Raw genomic sequence first — 6,783 nt, 5'->3', positions numbered from 1 at the left:
GATCCCCATTTCTGTGATTCTTTTTTTTTAAAGATTTTATTTATTTATCTTTAGAGGGGAAGGGAAGGAGAGAAATATCAATGTATGGTTGCCTCTCATGAGTCCCCTGCTGGGAACTGGCCTGCAACCCAGGCATGTGCCCTGACTGGGAATCGAACCGCGATCGTGTGGTTTGCAGGCCCACGCTCAATCCACTGAGCTACACCAGCCAGGGCCCCATTTCTGTGATTCTATTCCTGTTCTAGTTGCTTGTTTAGATTGTTTTTTGTTTTTTTAGGTTCAGTTGCTGATAGTTGTGAGTTTGTTGTCATTTTTGTCTTCATTTTACTGTTCATAGTTTTGATTTTCTTTTTTTCTTAGATAAGCTCCTTTAACATTTCCTGTAATAAGGGCTTGGTGGTGATGAACTCTAACTTTGCCTTGTCTGGGAAGTGCTTTATCTGGCCTTCTATTCTATAAGATAGCTTTGCTAGATAGAGGAATCTTGGAAATAAATCTTTGCCTTTCATGACTTCAGTTAATTCTTTCCAGCTCCTTCTTGCCTGCAAAGTTTCCTTTGAGAAGTCAGCTGATAGTTTTGTTGGAACTCCTTTGTAGGTAACTCTCTCCTGTTGCTGATTTTAAGATTCTCTCTTTATCTTTAATCTTGAGCAATTTAATTATGATGTGCCTTGGTTCCTCCTTGGGTCCAAAGTTTGGGGGACTTTCTCAGCTTCCTGGACTTCCTGGAAGTCTGTTTCCTTCACCAGATTGGGGAAGTTCTTCCTTATTATTTTTTCAAATAAATTTTTAATTTCTTGCTCTTCCTCTTCTCCTTTTGCCACTTCTAGGATTCATATGTTGGAATGTTTAAAGTCATCCTGGAGGTTCCTAAGCCTCTCCTCATTTTTTTTGAATTCATATTTCTTCACTCTGTTCTAGTTGAATTTTTCTTTTTTCCTTCTGTTCCAAATCATTGATCTGAGTCCTGGTTTCCTCCCCTTCACTGATGGTCCCCTGTATACTTTTCTTTATTTCACTTTGCATAGCCTTTTTCCTCTCTTTTGTGACCATACTCAATTATTTCTGTGAGCACCCTGATTACCAGCATTTTGAACTCTGCATCTGATAGGTTGGCTATCTGCTCATTGCTTAGTTCTTTTTCTGGGGTTTTGATCTGTTTTTTCATTTAGGCCATATTTCTTTGTCTTGGCATGCCTATTATGTTGTAAGGGGCAGACCCTTATGTAATCACGAGGGCAGGGCAATGCATTTTTCTGCATTGTGGTGCTGTATGTAGGGCAGGGATCTGAGAGGGAACAATGTCCGCTTGTGGCCACTTTCAGTCACTTCCCCCACTACCCAGAAGCAATCTGAGTCCTTCTGGTGCTGATTCCCAGGTGGGTGGGCCTGTGTACATTCTAGGACCTCATGGGTTTCTCCAACAGACTTTCCTGTGAGGCTGGAAGTTTCTCCCACCACCACAACCCCCACAGGTTTTCTTAGCCAGAGGTTTTGTGGCTTTAGTTTCCCACACTGGAACCCTGTGTCGTGTTGTTGCTCTCACTCCTCAGTTGTTCCTCACAGCTTATCCACACATAAATGTAGGACCACTCTGTCTGCCATCTGCCATCTTGCCCAGCCCTCTCTGTTAGCTTGCCTCACATCCTCTCCGCCCCAGCTGCCTGTCTCTGCCTCTCCTACCAGTTTGGATGTGTGTTTCTTCTTTAACTACTTGGTTGTTAGACTTCCATGCAGTTTGACTTTCTGGCAGTTCTTTTGTTTTTTGTTTTTAAATTTATTGTCATCCTTCTTTTGGTTGTGTGAGGAGGCACAGTGCGGCTACCTAAGCCTCCATCTTAGCTGAAAGTCTCTCAAGTCATTACCTTTCACCCACTCTAGACCCTACTCTTGTGTTTTCTGCCATCGCCTTTACAAAGATGTAGAACAGGTACCAGCAAACATTTCATGCTGTTCCAGGGAGTAAATATTTCAGAGCTAAAGACTTGAACACCATGTGACCTTCAAGTTGTTGGGACTACTCAAACTGTCATTGTGCCACAAGCAGTTACAGGCGATTTGTAAACAAAGGGGGGTGGTTGTGTTCCAATCACACTTTACTTACCAAAACAGAAAACTGGCTCCTGCAAAGTAGTTTGCTTACCTCTGATATAGGCAATGCATCTGATATCCATTTTAAAATTCCTATGTCAAATCAAATTCCGAATTCCTCTCAGTTCAGCAAACATTTATTGAGCACATCCTATTTACTTGACATGTACAAAAAGGAAAAGTCTGCATCTGAAACAAGTTTCATATGTGTCTTTCACTATTATACTATTAAATTAATTAAACAAGGAATCCATTAAATTGGGCTCACTTTTATACCTTAGCTGCCTATCTAGGCAAATCAAAATTTAAGTCTGTTAAGTCTCAAGATTAAGAAATCCAAGCCTGGCCCTGGTTGGTGTAGATCAGTGGATTGAGCGCAGGCCTGTGAACCAAAGGCTCGTGGTTCGATTCCCAGTCAGGGCACATGCCTGGGTTGCAGACCAGTTCCCAGCAGGGGATGCATGAGAGGCAACCATACATTGATCTCTCTCTCTCTCTCTCTCTTTCCCTTCCCCTCTAAAGATAATAAATAAAATCTTTAAAAAAAAAAAGAAATCCAAGCCTGTTAACCAATGACAGCCAACTGGGCATTTCCAAATACTGAAACTGCTTAAGCTATAGTCAATCAAAAATTTATCTGATTTACTTCTGTCTCTNGGGCACATGCCTGGGTTGCAGACCAGTTCCCAGCAGGGGACGCATGAGAGGCAACCATACATTGATCTCTCTCTCTCTCTCTCTCTCTCTCTTTCCCTTCCCCTCTAAAGATAATAAATAAAATCTTAAAAAAAAAAAAGAAATCCAAGCCTGTTAACCAATGACAGCCAACTGGGCATTTCCAAATACTGAAACTGCTTAAGCTATAGTCAATCAAAAATTTATCTGATTTACTTCTGTCTCTTTAGTAACAAACTATAGAAATGATCCCTAAAAGTATAGTCTTCTGTCTCTTTAGAAAAGTCTTTCCATTGGCTTCTGTTGGTGGAATGCTTCTAACCACTTTTGGTTTGTCACTGCCCTATTCCAACCAATTTTTGCCTAAATAAACTTAAAAAAATTGATATGCCTGTTTTTTGTCACAATACTCTCACTGCCGTGTTATAAAGAGCCTCCCATTTGATTTTCTGTCTAATTTCTTTCTACATCATCTAGATTGTATTTCTTGATAACATTTAAAGATATTCCCTTTTGGTATCTCACAGATATTTTGTGTCACAAAGACTATGCAACGCAGCCCAATTCTTGGTAAAAGAGAGAACTGTCTACCACTTCCCGGTGCCCATCTGACTTCCTTAGTTGTTAAAGTCTTATCTGTGAAGAACACAAATACCTAAGGAGAATTTTACAATACAGTTGCCTGATTATCATGGTTATTTCCAGAAAGGTGATTATCTCTAGTGTAAATGGTGTTATTTAAAACGGTAAAAGTGCAATTATAGTGCCTCTATATATTTAGCTATATATTTGGCTCCTGCTTCAGCTGTTTATGATTCTGGTGACATAATAGTTCCCTTTGGGCACTGCTGATAGCATCAGCCAACATCTCCATTCGGGGAAACAAAAACAAAAACAAAACCCTGAAGCCACAACACTGAATGTTGATTTTTTGTTAATGAAGAAAGAGGCCCAAGACCTGACTGGCCTTCACTTATCCAGGATCATTTTTTTAAAAATTGTTTTATTGTTGTTCAATTACATTGTCCCCATTTCCCTCACATTACTTTCCCCTGCCCTAGCCCCCCCCCCACCTTCTACTTTCAATTTGCCTCTGCCCCCCTGTCTTTGTCCATGGGTCCTTTGTACTTGTTCCTTGACTTGACCCTCCCCCTTATTTTTTGTAAAATTTGGTCTGCTTTGGATTGGGAGATAAACGACTTTCTTATTCCTATTGTCCTATCTTAAAAAGAAAAATAAATAGAGGAATAAAGCAATCTGATCATCACAAAGTTCCTGCGCTGCCTTTTTGCAGCTGAGGACACATCCAAAATTGAAATTTCAATATCACAGACACTGTCCCGCCTCTTGTTCGTGTTTGTATTATTCGGTTTGCTTTACATATTCACCACATTCCTGCTCAATCAGCCCCTTTTAAGAAACTTCTGCATGCCTTTAAGTACAGATGTGCATTAAATATGGACACGAAACCAGGGCATTAATCATATAATTATCATTGCATTTGGAAAATACTTTGTTTCCAGATTCTTCTCTCGCCTCCCTCCCAACTCCCCACCCCCCCATGATCCCTGTCCTGTGAATCAATTTTCTTCATATACTACAAAAGGCACTTAAGTTTTCAGGAGTGGGTTGGGAGACTGGTAATCATAATCGCTCTGTGTGAGAGTAGACTTTATAAGAGCCATTGCTCACAAAACTTGCATCTCCTTCCTGTTATTCCAGATCCCATGATTGTAGGGCTGACTCTTCTTAGGCACAATGCAACATGAATTGCACGACATGTGTAGTAGTTTTGCTACTTCATCTCGGCATCACTTCACAAAGCATCAAATGCCCTCATTTATAAAAGAGAACCAGTCCCATGGAATGGGACAGGTTTTAGAACAGACAATGGATGGGATGCATAGATCACAGTCCATTGCACAACGTGTGTGCTCAGTATAAGTTAAGTAATTTTGGCCTTATCTTAGAGAATCCTACATGTGAAAGAGGACGCTGAAGAACTTAGTCCATTGATTCCACTGACAGGATGCTATACCAGACTAGCTGGGCATCTCCTGCCCAAAACACAATTTCTCAGACTCTGCCAATGTCTAATGAGACAGTTTCTCTTATGTTTGAATTGAAGGGGAGCAGAATTTGCTACCCCAAAATACATTTTTTTGGTTATTAATTATTTTAAGCTGGTTATTTTTAAGGCCCACAAGGCTCAGGAAGGAAATTTGACCTTCCCTCCAGCTCCCTAATTGCCTGAGAGAATTTAAGGAAGACCTGCTCCAGGAAGTTCGAACACCATAGATAACTATAGTTTAATCTGAACTAGGTGTGATAGAGAGGAACCTGTGGAGACCCCTTTGATGAAAGTTCTCTCTGTGCTGCATGGTTTCCAGATGGACCAGCAAACATTTATTTACCAAACATGTATTCGTTCTCTCTCCCTGTGAATTGCCTTACTTTCCTGTGAAGTCCCAGGCTCCCACACCCTCTGTAGTCCAGAATGACATATATACCTGATTTTGCCTTTCTTTCTTTGGAATTCTTCAGGCTTCTGTGAATTCCCCACCTGTATGAATTAGAACTGGATTGTTTTTTCCTGTTAATTTGCCTACATCAGTTTAATTATTTGACCAGCCATAAGAACAAAGAGGGGAAGGAGTAGGAGGTTTAAAATGTGAGTGGGTGATTCTAATAAGCAGTAGATACGTGCACCAATACCACACTCACGCTACTTTTTAATGCTCAAATTCTTCATTGAGCACCCCCCACTAATTTTGCTTCTCTTTAGACATTTACATTGACAAAGAATTCCCTGTCTCTTGCAGCAGATGTGTTTGCCTGTGATAGGTTTGAGAAGTGCTTTCTTTGCTAAAACAAAAGCTGTCGCCAGATGCTAATTCTGACTCTTGGAGATAAAAGCCCTCAGATTTAACCCCTTTCTCATTAAAAAACCCTAGTTATCTGAAGACTTATCTTCTTGAGTGTTCTCTCCCAAATGACTATGCGTCCTGACAAAGCCCATCACCCAGAATCCCAGCTTTGTGTTTATTAAATTTTGCCAAGTATGTAATACCACTGTTGCTAAAGTTTTGTTGGCTTATTCTTATAACTCTCTAATAACCGCCACCTTTGAAGTGTTTTCAAATGTTTTCTGCCAATTACTTTTTCCTCTAACAAGTAGGAACTGTGTTCCTTTGGTAAGCTTTTGCAAAAGAAATTTCAGATCTTTTTTTATCTGTGTGATTTTTATATCCTCAGTTATAATGTGAGTTGCTCAAGATCAAGGGCATAATTTTTCGTATAGAATCAGAAAGTTTAGGATGGATTAAGGCATTAATAAAACATACCATGCAACTTTCTTATCTCAGATCTATTTTAGAGATAAGAGATCAGAGATCCTGTTAGCTAGGTGATTTTCTTCTTTTAGTACAAAGGCTACTTATATTACTTAAGACTACATTTGTATAATTTATAGAACTCAGACCAGCATTTTACAGGTATTTTTTATCATAGCTTTTCTCAGCTAATATTTTAAAGTCAAAACTTTCACATACCACTCTGGAAAAAACATTGGTAGATACTCAACTTTAGGCCAGCCTTACCACATAGTAGCAGTGGGCTGCAGGTAAAAGTTCCGTGCTGATTTGAACAGGTAGTACATGCTCCACATTTCTTGTCTGGACTTTGTAGGCATTTGCTTTTATCTCTCATCCTTGGATGCAATTTTTAAAAACAAACTATAGGTTAACCTTACCCAACATTCATAATTGGCATATATATGCACATGTATTATAGTTGTGTATAGATTAAGTTATCTGAAGTCTAACAGGGCAAGAAGTAACACTATTTTGGGCTTTGGAATAATTTTCAGAATCAGCCTACCTGCTTCAAATTTCTATTTTACAAATTATAGGGTCTGCAACTTGAGGCAAAATATTTAATCTTCTATAACATAATTTCTTCGACTGTAACATGGACAAGGTAACCTTATGGGGAAGCTCAAATAAGAAAAGGAATGAA

At 39.5% G+C, this 6,783-nt stretch overlaps 1 pseudogene; it reads right to left on the bottom strand.

Annotated features, from left to right (window-relative positions):
- Positions 1–2,944: 2,944 nt before the first annotated feature.
- LOC118999551 (uncharacterized) lies at positions 2,945–3,034 on the bottom strand (annotated as a pseudogene).
- Between the last annotated feature and the right edge of the window lie 3,749 nt (positions 3,035–6,783).

This window comes from Sturnira hondurensis, unplaced genomic scaffold, assembly GCF_014824575.4.
Source record: "Sturnira hondurensis isolate 20B ecotype Veracruz unplaced genomic scaffold, ASM1482457v3 Scaffold0014854, whole genome shotgun sequence".
In the NCBI taxonomy this organism is placed as follows: Eukaryota; Metazoa; Chordata; class Mammalia; order Chiroptera; family Phyllostomidae; genus Sturnira; species Sturnira hondurensis.
This window is presented reverse-complemented; position numbering and strand designations above follow the sequence as displayed.